This window comes from Ictalurus furcatus, chromosome 24 (genome assembly GCF_023375685.1).
Source record: "Ictalurus furcatus strain D&B chromosome 24, Billie_1.0, whole genome shotgun sequence".
Taxonomy (NCBI): domain Eukaryota; kingdom Metazoa; phylum Chordata; class Actinopteri; order Siluriformes; family Ictaluridae; genus Ictalurus; species Ictalurus furcatus.
The window spans coordinates 12511520-12531126 of record NC_071278.1 but is presented as its reverse complement, the minus strand read 5'-3'; positions in this window follow the sequence as shown (position 1 = coordinate 12531126).

Genomic DNA, 19607 nt, shown 5'->3' with positions numbered 1-19607 from the left:
ATGAGATTGGAAATACACATACACACCATGACATGGAACAAGATATAGCAGCTGTGTGCATGGGAACACATCACATTATAAATCACATTCACTTGTCGATCAAGTTGTACTTGTCAAGCTCTCGACACAAGATTTGCCTTCATGTTAGCAGCACAGAAGACCCTGTGAAGACCCTCCTGCTTGAATGGTCTCAGACAGCATTAAGTTACAGTGGCACAGTTCCAAACATTATTACACCTTGCTGTTGGAATACCTGCATTTGATACATTCAATAGGAAAAAAGTTCTGTCTTACATTGGACACATATATCCAATATATTCAGCTCAGGAAAGAGCAAGCAGTCACATATTGTTTTATTTATGGAGTTTATACCTACCATCTTACACTACAGAGACACAAGTCTAAAACAGCTCTTGCAATCTGAGGAGCAATCAAGCATTCCTGCCTGTGCACTATGCACTATCTCTACTGACTGTTGCTTCTGGAAGCAAAAGTGTAGACTCTGTAATTCACTGTGCAGACAAAAAACATTCTGTGTTGCGCCATTCGTTCACTCATTCTAAGATGACCATAGTGAAGACAATATCATTGCCTTATTATAATACCTCTGGACTTTACAGCAGTATAATTAACAGCAAACATGTTTTTTTTTCTTCTTTTTTTTTTGGAAATGTATTATGAGTATTATGATAAAAGACTCATTAATCTGATGCCAGCTTATCATATCATCGGAAGGTCTTGTTAACCTATTGTGTACTAATGTATACCTGAACACAACTTTTTGTAATATTTTGTTGGTTGTGGGTAGTGGTGCAGGCTATAAAATATTCAAGAACACAAACATCACAAACAAGCTCTTTCTCAATACTATCTTGCAAACACAGCTACAGCCTGCTCACATTTTCTCCAGTTTTTTCATATCCTTCTCCAAGAGACATAATAAATCAATATAGTTAACTTGACACTGAAAGAAACAGAGCTATTAAACCATTAATCACCCACCTGAAAGCTGAATTTGTAAATATTTGTACATTATATGAACCTGATTATTAATGCTCACAGTCTTAATCTTACAATATTCTGTTTTATTTACATATGGGAATGTCTAAAATAATGGTCATGTTGGGTATTTAAGTAAACCATGGACATACCTGAACTTTGGTGAGGTGGATGAAATCAATGACGATTTATAACCAATCTAGAATCAAGTATCTAAATCTTATTTGCCTTTGCTAATCAAATTAACCATATATAGTCTAGAACATATTAGCCTACTCCCTGTTGTTCATTCGCAATTAACAGGCAGACACCAAATCTGGATAATTATGCTTCTCTCTACCTCACGGTAACTTAAATAGAAATGATTTCCTATTTAATTTGGTGGGTGGCATAGTGGCTTAGTGGTTAGCATGCTTGCCTTATGGTTGGGGGTTCTATTCCTGCCTCCACCCTGTGTGTGTGGAGTTTGCATGTTCTCCCTGTGCTTTGGGGGTTTCCTCTGGGTACTCCAGTTTCCTACCCCAAAGACATTCTTTGTAGGCTGATTGTTCAGGGATAGGGTTAGGGTTAAGGTTATATATTTTTATGTGTAGCTCCTCCTTGAGACCTCCTGTGTAGGGAGGCCTCCACAATAGGACTGCAATTAACACATAAAATCGCCATAAATTTACTTCAGTTTCTGTCTCACTCACATAGTAGGAAGGTCAACCTGTGCCCTTGGTCATCTCTTGTTACTGGCCATCTCTCAATAATACCCAGCCTAATACAAAATATGAGCTTAATTAGAACATCACCTCCCTTTAAAACCTCAATAAATCCTTACATTATGATCTAAAGCATTAGGCTATTACCTTAACTTCAAGTAATGTTATGAATTACATTCTCTTGTCAAATGCCAGCAGTACTGGGTACAGAATTGTGTGCAGAATACTAAGATTCATGCATTGACAGAGAAGACATAACTTCTCAGCACAGCTAACAAAGATTAAGTAATGTCGTGTTAGCTTGGATGGTAGCTACTTTAAAATCAGCAGTGTTACATAGACTACAGTTTATTTGTACTTTGGACATTTTAGACACACTAAAGCTCAAAATACCCTTCCACAATGTGGATCATTGTCATACCTTATATTCAACAATGTTTTAGGGAGTGTTCTCAGCATAATTATTTATTCCAGTCAATATCAGCATACAGTAAATGCAAATATTGAAACACTTACACTGTCCAAATTCTTTACCGCTATCTTAAAATGGATCAAATTAGCAGCCACTGAAGTGTGCACTTACATCTCTCCATTTATATTCCTCACTTTCTAACATCCTTGAAAAGTCTAGAAATCTATCCGTCCTCCACTCAGAGAAAAAGGCTGAGACTATTTGGGGGAGAATATTACTTACAACTAATCTTAATTCATTTAATTTAACTTAATTAAGAAATCGAGATATAATTAGACAGATGTAAACACTAGTTACGAATGTAACTGTGGTTCTGTGAATACTGGATAACCACCAGCAGATTCTGTATTGTATACTGTGTATTCTGTACTGTATACTGTGATTCTCTTGTGCATGTGTGCACTATGACAAGACCTCCCATAAACTCATGTAATGACATAGATGTGGTATTTACTATAAACACCCAATGTAAGGTACTACAGTTTTATGCACAGGTTTGGGCACCCCTCTGAGGCTGCATGATAATTTACTCTGTCTTTCTAAGAAAAGATCATAGTGATATGCCATTCAGTTTCTATAGAAATGTGATGTTTTTCAGACAACAATTCTTTGTGTAGCAGTATTGAGTTGTATGAAATAAAATCAAATGTGAAAAATAAGCTGTGCAAAGGTTTGGCCACCCTTTCAATTGTTTTGATTTGAAAACCTGTAGTCACTTAATGCTGATTGACTGCAACACAAAATTGATTTGATTAACACAATGAAAAAGGATATTCAAGGTAGCTAATTGCTAGTTTTGTGTCTCTTTGAATCTCTACTGGAAAGTAGCAACATGGGAACCTCAAAAGAACTTCCTACTGACTTAAAAACTAGGATAATTCATCAATGTGAATTAGGAGAAGGATATAAAATGTTATCACAAAGGTTTAAGGTCTTTGTCTCCTCAGTCAGAAATATAGTTAGAAAATGGAGGGCCTCATGATTAGTCCTTGTGAAGGAAAGATGTGGAGGGCAAAGAAAAATATCTGAAAGGCAAAGGCAAAGAATGGTTAGAATGGTCACAGACAAAGCACAGACCACCTCCAAAAAGCTCCAAGAACATCTTGCTGCTGATCGTATCATTGTACATCGTTCCACAGTCCACGTTTGCACAAGGAACAGCTCAATGGAAGGGTGATGCAGAAAAAGCCTTTTCTGCATACTGCCAACAAGCAGAATCGTTTGAGGTATGCAAAGGCTCATCGGTACAAGCCAGAATTATTTTGGAATAATGTGCTGTGGACAGAGGAAACTAAGATAGAGTTATGTGGGCACTTTGTATGGCGGCAAAAGAACACAGCGTTCCAGGAGAAGAACCTGCTTCCTACTGTAAGACTTGGTGGAGGGTCCATCAGGCTATGGGGCTGTGTGGCAAGCACAGGTACTGGAAACCTTGTCAATGTTGAGGGTCGCATGGATTCTACCCAGTATCAGCAGATTCTTAAGAACAATGTTCAAGAATCAGTCAAGAGGTTGAAGTTACGCCAGGGTTGATTGTTTCAGCAGGACAATGATCCAAGGCATGTTCGAAATCTACCAAGGAATTCATGCACAGACACAGATACAATGTTCTAGAATGGCCATCCCATTCCCCAGACTTCATCAAAAATCTATGGAATGATTTGAAGCAGGCTGTCCACGCTCAGAAACCATCAAACTTGACTGAACTGGAGACATTTTGCAAGGAAGAATGTTCCAAAATTCCTGCATCCTGAATTCAGGAATTTATCAATAGCTATAAGAAGCGACTACAGGCTGTTATTTCAGCAAAAGGAGGCTAGACTAAATAGTGATGTGATAATTCATTTGAGGTGCCCAAATTTTTGTACCTGTCTGTTTTTGTTATGACTCACATCGCGTTGTTTCTGTTGATTCAATAAATGTTATTTCAGAACTGAAATGTTACTGATTCCGTAAGGTATAAATTATATCCAAAGGAAGGTGCTGCTTCGAAAGCCAAGCAGATTATAAACTGTTATGATCATTATCAGAGGTGCCCAAAATTTTGCATAAAACTGTATTTGGACACAGAAGAGAATGTTCTAAGGATCAACCTTCATAGAGCCCTGCAAGGGCAATTGCCTGCTTCACAAACCTGGGTGAAGTAACTTTAGGCGGGAAGCCAGGGTTGGCCATAAGGTCACTGTAGAATCACACGGCACCCAATGAATGCAGGGTGAGTTTATCACCAAGGTATGCAATTACCCTAAACTTCTTGTTGAAGTGAATGCCAGAAGAAAGGTCTTTTTCAATTAAACCCATTTCAGTGCACCCTCCTGAATGGACTTGTAGAGAGAGAGAGAGAGAGAGAGAGAGGACTTGAAAGACTCCAATATGAGTGGGAGATCTCATGCTGGGTGCTTAGCATTGGGCACTAGCTGCATGAAGTTCAGGTTGATATGCAAATGGTCTATTGAGCCAAGGGAGGTGCTGAGGTGTTGGCAGGATGAATGCGAAAGAAGAGAAGCACATGTGGTGGCTATGTGGTTGCTAGGATGTGGATGTAGGCATCCAGCTCCTTTCAAAAATGCTGATATGAGCATATGAGCTCCAAACAAGTTATCGTCTTTAACAGGTGTGAGTGCTCAATCTTGAGCAACATGGGCAGAATGTGGAAATGCATATAGTAAGCCAATTAACCAATCATGGTTTTAGTGCTTCCTGATACAGAGGGCCATTTATCTCCGACAGAGAGAACTGTGCTTGACAGTTAGTCAACTCAGCATTGGGCAAAGTGGGTCCTCATGCTACCTCACAAGAACTGGGGTCCCCATGCTGGGGCTCTTCATGCTGCCCTGGTGATTTATGCACCCAGCAGTCACTCTGTTGTGAATCAGAATGTCACAGTGTCTTACAGCATGTAGGTAGAATCAGTGGGTCACCCTCAGCTGTAGCAGGTTGATGTGTTCTGACTTCAAATTAAGGGTCCATTTACCCCCGTGACACCACACTGCTCTGGTGAGGGAGGCGACCATGTTGAATGTCTCTGTTTGATGAGACACCGCCCACAGGCATACCCCTTTCATAAGATGAATTCCCCTCTTCAGCAGGTCAGTGTCCATGCATTTTTACTAAAATGACCTGTGTTTGTTGATCAAGCCTGGGTAATAGCCACAGGCTGATGGGCCATGTCTGACAGCCTAATGGGGCAAAATATCACCTAGGGGCTCAGATCCCAAGCTGCTAGGAAGGTTCTGCCAAAGGGCATGGTCATAGAGTGTGGCTCCAAACCAAAAAAGTGATTTTATCTGAGCTATGCCTGATATCAACCAGTCTGATAGGCAACCACATGTTTGGAGAGAATCTCTAAGCATTTCTTGGTTTTGCACTATGTATCTGCAGGCACAAGCTTGAATGTGCACAACCAGTGGCTTGATTAGGTCGATAACATGTGGCCAGTAAGTACATGGCCAGTAGCAGGCATTGACTGCACATAAGGCACAAGGTTCCGGTTGAAACACAATATGGTCTGTTATCCACAGGTCCTTGAGCCAAGGGAGGTGAGCAAGTGGTTTCTGAGTCAATGTACTGAGATTTTGGCAGGATGAATGCAGGAGAGACACACATGTTCTGGCTATGTGGTTGCTAACAGCACAGTGGTACATCAGGCTCCAGCATACTAGCGTGGCTACGTGACCAGTCTGAACCTCTCGATATTTCTTAAGCTTTTTTAGTTTTTGTGTGTTGGTCAGCGAGGTGTAAGCCTACTAGTCACTCTTCTTGTGTTAGCATATGCCTAGCTTCACATTCAGCACAGGAGATTCAGGCATTGGTTGCATGAGCAAGGATGGTTTTTGGCTCAGCAAAGGTGCAGTCAGCAGTGTTAGGTTATGGAGAGGACACCCTCCAGTTCTGGTTGATGTGGGGATAAAGTAAGGAAGCAGCACTCCAAATCTTTTTAATGGGGTGGCCGAGTGACTGGCTTAGTGAATGTCTACATTGACCCTAAAAAGGGAACACGTTTAAGAATATAAAGGAAATTAAAACTATTCTGGATAAAGTGGTACAGGAACAGTTTAGGAACTCAACAAGTGTGTCCAACCTTGTCAGGCATTACAGGAAGAGACTTGTTGCTGTAAATTATAAAATAAAAAAAAATATGGATCATGTTTTGAAAAACATTTTAGTTTTAGAAAGCAACTGCTCACCTCTATGCTAGGATTGTAATTTGCCTCATTTGTAAATAACTTTAGATTAAGGCATATGCCAAATTAATAACTGTAATCTTGCTTGCACTGTACAGCTTGTACAGCTTGCACTGTACTGTAGATATCATTTACAAGTTAAAATTGTTTGAAATTTTATTGTGGAAATCATCACTGCATGACTATAATTAAGCTGATAACTTCAAGTGTTAATCCTCATGGTATCCTTAAATTACACATATTTTCTTCAATGTTAACCTTACTTAAATCCACTGAAAAAAGAATATGTTAGCACCAAGCCATTGTGGTTCTGAGCAGCCACAAATGCCTAGTGAATCATAAACTGTACACTCAAATTTCAGCTGGCTTCCTCCTTTGAGAGACTGGCTTCCCGAGCCATGGCCAAGGCTAGACATCAGGGCATATAGTCAGACAACACAAAGCAGGCAGATTAGGTTTCTTTACAATGAGAGAAAAGAAGCAGCATTGATATACCACACCCAAGTGCTTCTGATGAAACAATAAAGTTCACTCCATTGATAGATTCTGAAGTGTTGTTATGAAATACAGCTAAGGTGCTGGTGAAACACATCTTTAGTAAAGGCAGATATCCCAAGCTTTATTAACTGAATATAGAGTACATTTTCAGGTAATATGTTAAAAGATTTTTTTGTGTTCATTGAGTGATATCAATAAATTTGGTAATCCATTTTATAATTAGAAAATATGCAACTGTATGTGTGTTGGTTCTTTATGGGACGATTACGAGAGCTTTTTTTTGCTGCATAGGGACAAGTCTTTTTTCATTTATAAAAACTCCCAAAGGTTTCTGTGTATGTTAATTCAATACCAATTATGTTTTAGGTATTGATTATTGAGTTACACCATAATTGATCTATATCTGAGATCTGGTTTTGATCTCAAATTGAATTTTTTTATGGCAGTCCTCTTTATACATATACTGTATACATCACCTATTATACATCACCTAGTATAGGCCATACAATCACTTAACACTTAGCACTGTACACCTACTCATTTATTCTAATCAGCCATTCATGTGGCAGCAGTGCAGTGCATGAAATCATACAAATACGGGCCAGTAGCCTCAGGTAATGTGCAACCTCAATGTTCACATCAACCATCAGAATGGGGAAAAAGTATGATTTCAGTGATTGCGCCCGTGGCATAAATGTTGGTCTGGGGAATGTTTTCTTGGCACACTTTGAGCCAGTTAATACCAATAAATCATCGCTTCAATGCCACAGCATATTTGAGTATTGTTGCTGACCATGTGCATCCCTTCATGGTCACAATTTACCAATCTTCTAATGACTTCCAGCATGATAATGCACCATGTCACAAAGCAAAAGTCATCTCAAACTGGTTTCATGAACATGACAATTAGGTCAATGTTCTTCAGTCGCCTTACCAATCACCAGATCTGAATCCAACAGAATACATTTGAGATCTGGTAGAACGGGAGATTCGCATCATAAAATTGCACCTGAAAAATCTGCAGGAACTGTGTGATGTAATCATGTCAACATGGGCCACAAAGGATGGAATCCATGCCACGAAGTTTTGAGAATTGAGCGAGTGTAGCTTTAAGACTATATGGGAAGCATTAACATGTTGCAATGAAATGTTTACAGATATTGTTTACCAGTGTGTCTATGCTATTCATTACTTTTGGTGAAATAAAATATTTGAGCAAATTACAATATCAAATAGCTCAATGCAGTATTGTGCTGTTTGTTCATTTACTGTTTTCAGTGGACAGAGTAGCCTGAGTGAAAATGTCCATAGAAGACAATAGATGAGTTGCCCATAGAACTCCATTGATGCATGGTTTCAATGGGATCCTATGACATATTCAAGTACACTTTGTTTAACGATGCAAAGATTAACATTCACCAGGCTCTTAAAACTTAATTTTGGGTCCCACACAGATGCTGTGCTTCAGTGTGAGTCAAAATGTGTATTACAGGTTGATTTTGCATAAGAAAAATAGTTCAACATTTATTGGACAGTGTGCTTTTCATAAATGCATTTTTGTCCTACCCTGAGGCATGGCTACTCCATATGATGATTGGAAGATCATCTGCCATCTGCCAATCACTGAAACGGTAATGAACATCGCTGACATCTCAAACTTAAACATATCCTTTTAATTTTATCTTTGTAAATTGTAAATTCTGTAAATAAATTGTAAGTATAAAGTTGTGTTCTTGACATATTTCAAAAATCTGCTGTTTATTTATAGGTCTAGCTCACTAGTTGTCACTACCTGCTTCAATGTTGTCACTACCTTCTTCAAGAAAAGCTCATCTGCTTTTAGGCACCAAATGGCAGATACTGCTAATGTTGTTGACCCAGATTTTTGAATTTTTTCCCCTCATGTTCTTGCTTGCTTATGATGTGCTTATGATGTTCTTGCTTGCTTATGACAGAGAGGGAAGACCAGTGCCCAATATTGATTAAATTCAGACGTCAGGGAGTAAAAACATGTCTTTTTAGCTCTTTTGGTACAGTAAAGTAGATTGCCTGACTGGTGGTGCTGTGAGCAAGTACAGCTGGCCTCATCTGCTGATGAAACCCTCTCAGGAATGTATTGTTTGGTCAAGAGTGGGTTTTGCAGATCTGGCAAATAAGCCACATTTTTTTAGCCACCTAAAAAAAGGTAGCAGTTTTGACTTCCTCTTTGATCTCGTCACAGTCAGTGGCTACAATCTCAGAAATTAAATCATTACATCATTCTGTATGGAATGGAGCATTCCTGAAAAAAGCACAGCTGTCTGTTATTGAAGTGCACTGTATGGCCAAAAGTATGTGGACACCTGACTATCACATCCCCTTTTTGCTGTTATAATAAGCTCCACTCTTCTGAGAAGGCTTTCTACTAGATTTTGGGGTATGGCTGTGAGGATTTGTGTTCATTCAGCTACAAGAGCATTAGTGAGATCAGGTACTGAGGAGGTCTGGGGTGCAGTCTGTGTTCCAGTTCATCCCAAAGGTGTTCAGTGGGGTTGAGGTTAGGGCTCTGTGCAAACCATGTCTTCATGGAGCTCACTTTGTTCGCAGGGGCACTGTCATGCTGTAACAGATTTGGGGCTCTTAGTTCCAGTGAAGGGAAATTGCAATGTTACAGCATATAAAGACATTTTATGCAATTGTGTGCCACTTTGTGGCAAGAGTTTGTGGAAGAACCACATATGAGTTTGAAGGTCTTGTGTCCATATACTTTTGAGCATATATATATATATATATATATATATATATATATATATATATATATATATATATATATATATATATATATGCTCAGAATGGGGATAAAGAATAAAAAACTTTTTTTACTTGGAACAATTTTGTCACTATAAAGATTTTGTAAAGGTGTTACTAATGACTGTTTCTTTATACACACACACACACACACACACACACACACATATATATATATGTATGTGTGTGTGTGTGTGTGTGTGTGTGTATAAAGAAACAGTCATTAGTAACACCTTTACAAAATCTTTATAGTGACAAAATTGTTCCAAGTAAAAAAAGTTTTTTATTCTTTATCCCCATTCTGAGGATATAAATATATTGAGCCTATATTCTGCTTCATGAGAACATAATCCCATGGTTGGTTTCTGAACACGTAATATTTTAATATTGTTTCCCCCTTCCCTTTCTGTTTCTGTCTAGAGGGAAGACTGTGAATTTTTTATATATTTTTTTTGTTGGACTGGAGGAGGTGGAGGCAAGCAAGAAATATGCTCATGTTCTTCCCTGCTGCATGCTTTGTCGTGCGCTGCTGCGGTTCTCGTTCTGCTCTCTGTATGTTCACCCTGATATGCACCCTCAGGCACTGTGCCTTTCATTATTTCTTTTGAAACTTTCATCTGAAGTCTCAGAGGGATTAGCCCTCTTGATTCCTGACATAGTCAATGAAAAACAAGTCTTATACACTGGTAGGCTTACAGCCAGTAGAGCTTTACTGCCTCCCGCACGCCTCCCTTCATTTGCTCTCTCAGAATGTGCAGCCAGTGTGTGAATTTCTAATCAAGTGGACGCCTGGCTTGAAATTTTTCCAACACTGTTTGAATTCTTGCATTATTCAGAACATACTATGTCTTTAAACCATCTATTTGCTACTGATAAGATGTGCAGGTGACATAGCAGAGTCTTTTTTTTTTTTTGCTTTTGCTTTTTTTTGTGGAAATAGCTCCATGAACTGTGGAAAGAAAGAGATCTTGAATTATAATTAGCCATCTCTGGTTCAACTGCACTCCACTACTTCAGGTAGGTATATAACGTCCTCACTGGTAGTTTTAGAATGATGCAAAGCTTACCAATACAGAGTTTGGGAACTGTAACTGTATATCCAGCCTGGTAGGACTTCCCTGATTGGCCAGGAGGAACTCTTCTGCTTCTTTCATTTTAAAAATTAATAAGCACCTTTGGCTCTTTTTAGTGTGTTAATAGCCACTTGCTATTTGTGTGCGAGTGTGTGTGTGTGTGTGTGTGTGTGTGTGTGTGTGTGTGTGTGTGTGTGTGTGTGTGTGTGTGCAACATTGTCAGCAGTTTCTTTACCACTGAGCAAGTGAAGATAATCTATCTCTTTTGCCCTTCAGTTATGGTTAACTGTCCAGGGGACTGGACACAAGTGTCTTCAGTAATCCCTTAATTAGGTGATGATAGACTATTCGTTTAGCATGCAAAGCTGCAAATCTTCACTTTCCACTGTGCAAGGCTGCTATGCTGGCACTAATGATCTTAGCAAGTGGCAGCAATCCATTTCAACACTACACCAAGGCCTAATTAATCTTGCAAGTGATCCAATTGATGCACGACCCCGGAGCAGAAATCATAGTAGAACCGGCCTTAATTATGCCGAGGGTGCTACACCTGGGAAGTGTGCAGACTGAGTTTTGCAGACTCAGGACTACATCGCCGCCCTGCAGTTGGCTTCAGATATTGCGCCACTGGAAATTTGGAGCACCTCCTCTGGGAGCAGTTACACCAGGACATGATGCATGGACACTGTTCCTCTTATGAGCCACATAGGCAGTGTGTTTTACCACACTGAGTCATCAATTTGAGTGAGAAAAGGGTCATTGCAGGCCTTAAATCTATTTAGACATGTCTTGATCCTTTTTCAATGCTTTGAGGGATCTGCTTCTGCCGGATTGCTTTCAGAGTTGTTTTGACCATCTCCAGATCCATCTGATTATCTCTCTCTGGAGCTGAGAGTAATGTTGAAAATTGAGTGCTCAGGAGGGTATTGCATCAGCTGAAGGTCTCCAAGTGTATAAATAATACACTTCGCCAACAAGGTAAGCAGGAGTGGCTTGATCCTTTTAGCTGAAACAGATGTTGTAAACTGCAGCTTCTATTCTGTTGCCATTTAAAAATCCTGAAAGTATATACAAATGTTCTCATTCTCAAGGCTTCTTGAGTCCCTCTGAGTCTGTTCAGTGTTTTAAATACTAAATTTGTTGTTTTAAGGTATGGAGTTATTTTTTATGCTAAAAATTTATCCAAAAAATAACAAAACCCATAATCAAGATTTTAAATAAATGATAAGTGGAAATAGAACATTCCAATACATTTCAACCCTCATCAAGAAATGTAGGTTCTACAAATATAAATGCTTCCAAACTGACATGTATCCACTTTTTTCTTGGTGTTACATCACAAGAATTGGCATATTGGCTCTTTTATTCATATTTCATAACACATACAATAACACATGTTCATTTCTTACTTCAATGAAGTAGCTAACACTAACACTTACATTGTTAGCAAAAATAAATTGTGTGATGTTTCAGAAAAGTTAGTGCAGTGCCGCTACTACTCCAAAGGGCATTATTTTGGTATAACATTGTGGTCTGGAGTATGTTATTCAGCTTATACAACATCGATTTGCCAATGATTACAATGTTTAATTTATTAAGGAATGACACATCACACATTTTAATGATTTACATTTAGATTTATTGTTACGAAACGTCAGAGAGACAAGTTACTTCCTGTTCTCATTTGCGTTATAGCCGCAATAAAGTCATTCTCTCTCTCTCTCTCTCTCTCTCTCTCTCTCTCTCTCTCATTTTACCTAGAAACTGGAAAGCATGAACTCTTCTCTCCTGAAGACTTTTTGGAGCAGGAAAATTTCTTCCATAAATGCTAAATTTATGTCTCCTAACAAAAAAAACACCACATCAATGATCTGTTTATTATTGGTTTTAGATTTTCCACTTTACAAGTCACTGGGTATGAGCTGTTACTGTAGAAACTGTAACTTATTAGAAAGAGTGCATTAATATAAACCTGTCTTCATGTTACAGCTGAAACTACTGTCCGAAGCATGAGGTTGTATAAAATAAATGCACACCTTCTGACCAATCAGATTAGAGAATTCAACTGAACTGTGGTATAAGCTATAATAACAAATACCTTTCATTCCCAATTTAGGCACACAATACAGAACACAGCTCACTAAGCTGCACAATCCAGCTGTAGAAGAAGAGTCATTGTATGAATCCTGATCCCTTTGGGGCACTGTTTGGTCTGGCAGTCTCTCCACAGGGGGATTCCTTCGACCTCTAGTTCCTGTTAGTGTGATCCGATCCTCCCCAAGGTACCTGACAGTCATACTCTCCCACTCTCTGAGACTCTCTCTGGTTTTCTGTTCCCTGCTTGAGGTAATTCTGATCCGCCTGCTCAACTTCCCCCACAGTGGCTAGTTTTTGCTCTTGGATTTGCAATCTGCGCTCTGTGAAATCGTACTTAGGTGAAAATCTGTCGCGCTTCACCACGTTGGTTCGTGTGCTTACAAAATATAGGATAGGAATCTGTTCATTTCTTATATTTACAGAACATTTGACAGAGTTACAATTGAGCTGTGCTCAAGGGCTCCGCTTTGGTAGGTCGGTTATAGAAACTTTCCGAACAGTATTCCATAACTGTAACACTGAACCACCACCTACAAAAACTTTTTGTTTATTGTGTATATTTTGCCTTCCTGAGTATTTTAACCTGGTCAACGAGTGCTGTGTGTGCATTAACCAGAGCCTAGTGTTCTTTCAGATAAATTGATTTAATTGCATTCATATACAGTAAATTTAGGATCTACAAGCTCAGCAGAAATGCTTCCAAAACCCCCACGGACCAATATAAGGGCCAACTGAATTTTATATGCATCCATCACTTTTTATCATCTAATTAGTCCACGCAATGGCAGGCTGTTCAACATGGCAAGAAAACAGAGCTATTGATTAGATAAAGGTCTGGTATTCATCATTTCACTCTTCCATTGACAAAATGTTGGGCCATTTTCTGACTTTCCACCTTCTCAGCATTAGCAAAGTCTTTCTCTGCTTCTTCTTTGGTGGTCCTAACTGTCTTCATCTCTCAGATATCATGAATGAGTTCCCTGTGTGAGACATCCTCCCTGCCAAGCCTTGACTGTCCATCATTCTGCATAAACGCACATCTTGAACTAGCAGATGTGTACAAAGCCATCAGCAGCGAAATGACTCAGGCTTAGTGGCTGACAATCTGCAAGATATAATGCGCTGAATAACTATTATACTAATGCCACTTAATATGGAATTTACCCTGCACAATGCTATATATGATAATACAATAGCCTAAAATAAAACCTACTCAGACTCTGTTTGTTTTCCTACTATGCCAATGTTATCCTAGTATACTTCTTGTCTAAGAATTAAGATGAGAAAGTATTTGTGATCTTATTTGATATTATAATGTGAAACATGCTCACCATATCAGCTGATTATGGATTAAATTATTCAGCTTTAAAGTTTGACAGTCTTCACAATAAAATGTGCTGAAAGAGTTTTATGTTAGTGTCACTTAGTGTGGAATTTGTTCTGCAAAATACTTGCATTATGATACCATAGCCTAAAGACAAATTTCTCTCTCTCTCTCTCTCTCTCTCTCTCTCTCTCTGCAAGTTTGAAACACATAATAATGTTATTATAGTGTTGTTATTTTGAGCTTGGCCTGAAATATAAGGGTAAAGGTGATATTACTTCATGAAGATGAAATATGCTACTCCTATCAGCTGATTATCGATTTCATTTCCAACAGAGGAGTTATATGTCTTAAGGCTTTTTCAGCTCTCTCCATATGCTTCCATGTTTGTGGATGTTTTCGCCTCTGAGGCGTGCAAAGGTTCTTGTATTCTATCTTGGCTGGACAATGAATGCATCTCTGCTGTTGCCCTGAGCTACTGGCCTGTTGAGTACATCATTTGTTTTTCTGTTCTCTTACACTCCCTTGTTCCATATAAGGGGTAGACATGTTCACATGTGATCACGCCCAGAGAACATCATGTCCAGTTCCTTCTCCTGCATTGTACAGACAATTCACAATTCAAGACAGAACTATAACATTAACAATCTGTGCAGTTCCATTGAATGTATACAATACAGATAATAAAATATTGTTCTATATTCAGTCATTACATTTAGTATTCTATACTCAGTCATTAAAAGTCATCATTTTTATTATTATTATTATTATTATTATTATTATTATTATTATCAAAGTTTAAATAAAATCCTTTATAGTGAAGATGTGAAGAATGGGTTTGTCTCTTTAGGACATTGAATTTGGTTAATTATGCAATACAAATTTTTATTCATTTGGGTAAATGAATTTTCTACTAATTTTCTACACGGTGGCTTAGTGGTTAGTATGTTTGCCTCGCACCTCTGAGGTCGGCTGTTCAAATCCCCCCTCCACCCTGTGTGCGTGTAGTTTCCATGTTCTCCCTGTGCTTCGGGGGTTTCCTCCAGGTACTCTGGTTTCCTCCTCCAGTCCAAATAGATGCATTGTAGGCTGATTGGCATTTCCAAATTGTCTGTGGTGTATGGATGTGTGTGCACGATTGTGCCTTTTGATGGGTTGTCACCCTGTTCAGGTTGTCCGCCGAGTTCCTTGGGATAGGCTTCAGGCTTCTTTGCAAACCTGTGTAGGATAAGCGGTATGGAAAATGAATAGATGGATGGAATTTTATACTACAAACACTGCATTATTTACTCCCACACTGAAAAAAGAAATAACCTCTGACATGGTGGATACAGTTGCTGCCAAATTTTTTGTTACACTTTGTTACTGTTTAGTGGACCGTTTAAAGAGACAACTTGGTGTGTGTAACTTCAGACCCACTGGAATTCTGATATAGTGAATTAAAGCTGAAATAAATCCGTCTCTAGTTGATTGTTTTAAAAACTAAGTTGTAAAAAACTGAGATTGAATATCTTTAGCTTAGGCATATGGAAACATTTGGCTTTAACTATATGTTTTAAAGCATGCACTTCTATTTGCATGTGTCTTTAAACTACTCATAAACTCATAGTGTGTAATTACATCAAGGCAGTAGTTAAAATTTGACACCATTCATCCCAACAAGTTATGCTAATATCGGCGTCTGTACTAATAATTAATTTAATATGGGAATCTTTACAGTATATGCAGGTAATTATGTACATCTCTATATATAGTATGCATGACAATACCTTGTGACCCAATCTGTCTTCAGTAGCTAATACCTACTCTTTATTTTTTGGCTCCTACTGAAAACCTTTTTTTTTTTTTTTTTTTTCCAAATGGTTCAGTAAGTGCCCTAAGCCTTAAATCAATAAACTGACAATTTGAGGTGTTGAGGTTATGGCCCCATGAAACAGCACGCTGGGGACAAATCTATTTTTAAAGTTAATGAATCCATATTTGTACTGAGAGGGGTAGGTGTTATAAAAGATAAAATATTAATTATGAGAGATTGGATTATTCATTATAAGTGGTTCCAAGAGTGTAATCGGAATTGATTTACTGCAGTAAGCCTGCCACCCACTCTCTCCAGGTCACAGACAGCATCAAACACCAGCTTCCCTATAAAGAGTTGTAGAGAAAATTTAAAGCCAGAAACTGCAGGACCTGCACGTTGTTGTGTGCTTCTTGACACAACTTTATTTAAACTCTGCGGTCTGTTGAACAGTCCTCTCTCTCTCTCTCTCTCTCTCTCTCTCTCTCCCTCTCTCTCTCTGGAGATACAAAACAAAGTGAGTTCCAAATGTAAAATGAAAAACATCCAAAATGTACATTTCTCATGCTGTCCGCCAGTCAAATCAGACTTAATCCTGGGGCGGCCACTGTACAGTACTCTTTTCGCAAGTGCTAATTAGGGCTTTAAGAATGAGTGAGCTATCCATTAACAGAGGTGATAATTGTTTTCATTTGCACACCAATTAAGTTCCTCTGAGCTACTTACAGCTACATGGTCTTTTATCATGTTCATTATAATACTTCTGTGGAGGTAGCAGAACTGGCAGAGTGTTCAATTAATCAACCGAGGCCCATGGAGCAGGCAGGCACTAGTGACCGTCGGCAATGACTGTATTATTCTTGTGCTGAGACTTACATCATAAGTCTGTTTTAGCATTAAGTAGACCTCAGTGCATCTCAAAAGGGCTGAGTGGTGGGAAATCCTACTTAGAGTATTTTTTTTTCTATTTCTATTTTCTATTTTCTAATATATACTTTGAATGGCACATTTTAATCTTTTTTAATCAAGCAATATTATCTATAGCATGTACAATTGAACTTCATGCAAATGCTTATAGCACAATTTGTCAAAACTTAATCTCAGGGGTGGCTCGTCCACAGGCGCATTTGAAGCAGAGCCCCACCATTTACTGTATATTAGCCGTTCAAAGAAAGTTAATCTTCATACAGTCCTCATGCAAAACTTGATAGATTTTAAATTCCGTTGAAATACTAATTATTGCTTTTGAGTGATCAACAATTTAAAAAATGTTGATATTTAACAGATATATGCTGATTTTCTGTTGATCTACTCACGTTTATAGATATTTTCGTAATTATCGGGAGGCACACACACTGCCCCAATTAGCCACTATAGCATTATTATTGCACCTAGTGGTCAAAAACAGGAACTGTAACAAGTGCTAATAGAGATCCATATGAGCAGAATTGTTCCAGTCTCTTGCTCGAGCTATACATATTTTCAGTGGAGAAGAGGGAGCGGACAGGACAGTTAATGACTGGATTGCCAGACTGGGCTAGTTTTAATATATTCTACAGCCACCAAGAGTTTGTTTTAATGCAAAAAATCTGAATTAAATTGAATACATTTTTGGCCAAATGGCAGTCTAAGTGCAGACAGTGTGTCTATGAAGTACATGGACAGAGTGGATAATGTCCAGACATATGTGGAGGATGTGAAAGAAATATGTGTGAAATACTTGTTTACCAATGGAAAAGCTGATAAAATCATGATTTTCCAATAAGCAAAATTTTGGGCTAGATTCAGGTGTTTTTTGAGATGTATTCAGGCTGGAAATTTTGCTGGAACATGCCATCCCTGGTTAATGATATTACCTCGAACACAGTTGAACATCTAAAACCGCTCAAAATGAGCTGATAGACTGTATGCTGGATGACTCTATGTTGTCTTAGTTCCTATTGCTCTAAAATTCACTAGATAGTAGCCTATAGCACAAGTTAAGTGTGATAGCCTCTCAACTTCATTTTCTTTGAGGCTATATTAATGTTTATTAAAGTTGAACTGCCACAGCAAATTCGATAGTCACAAGCCACTGCTGCTTAATCTTTTCTTTCCTTTAGCATCATTGTACGTCCCATTTACCTGAACAGGCAGGAAATCACTGCCAGGCACATGTATTTTCACAGGGATTGGTGTGATGTCAGCTTTAATGCGAGTCTTTGAACATGCAGCTAAATACAATCACGTTATAGTCAATTTTCAAAATGCCATCGCCCTGATTCATACTTTTAATTGACACTCAAGACCTCAGGCTAAAGAGGTTGTAGGTCTAGAGTATGGAAGAACCCATGAATGGGGTATGTCTAATAAAAAGGGACACGATGCTCAGTGCCACTCAACCTCAGAGCGCTGCTATTTATTTCCCTAAAGAGCCTAAGTGTAATCTGGGGAATCCAGTCAATCCAGTGAATAATAAGGTCTGTCACAGTGTTGCTGCAAAATGCGCCAAATGAAAGTTAGCACTAAATAAGCTTTTTCACCTTGAACTGGCCTCCATTTCTACAACATTCTCAGTCACTCAGTAATATATTGTACACACGGCAGAGCTCGTGCTGGGTCCAAGTGATCTGAACTTTCATCTGTCATCCATACATTTAAATCAGAGTTTTGCACATAGACTCATTAGCTCAGCCCACCCGCCGTTTTCTTCACCAAGCCTTTCTCTACTTTATCAAGCTTTATGTCTGAGCACATCCATAAACAGCAGAGGGCAGATGTGAGCTTCAAAACGTAGGCTGAAAAGTGATCATGGAACAGCAATCTATCTGAATTGTACTCATGTTAATTAGAGGAAATAAATTAGTAGTGATATATCATTAACATTAACCTTTTCAAACAGACATAACTGCCACTTTTACTACTTACTGTGTACTGACTGATGTAGTAAGACATTACACAGTGTGATATATCTAGTAGGCAACAATATATTTCATATTATTTAATATCTTTTGAGTAATCTTACTGTAATGTAACTGCAAATGGCTATCATTTGTTTAGCCCCTTTCAAAACATATCTTGAATACAGTGAAATATATCTACTATTTCCTACTAAAAGATTACAATAAACTAAATATAAGCTTAAGAAACCTATTTCTAGACATGTTTACTCGTTTCAAGCCAAAAAGCTCTATTGGCAGATCATTTTGCTAATTTTAGGTTTTTACCGTCATTCTAAAAAGAAGCAAAATCATTTGCCAATACAAGAAGACTTTTTCAAGCTGGAAATTAGTAAAAATGTTTGGAAATAGGTTTAATTTCTTTTTCTTATAAAAGGAAATGCTAGACATATTTTACTGTAGCCTCCTCAAGATACTTTCACATGCTTTTTTTGCGGTGTGGTGTATGCTCCAAGGAATAACTACACCACATACACTATATGGTAAAAAGTATGCGGACACATGACCATCACACCCATATTTGGTTCTTCCCCAAACTATTACCACAAAGTTGGAAGCACATAATTGTATAGAATGTATCTGTATGCTGTAGCATTACAATTTCTCTTCACTGGAACTAAGAGGCCCAAACCTGTTCCAGCATGACGATGCCCCTGTGCACAAAGCGAGCTAGATGAAGACATGGTTTGAGAAAGTTGGACTGGAATAACTCGAGTGTCCTGCACAGAGCCTTGA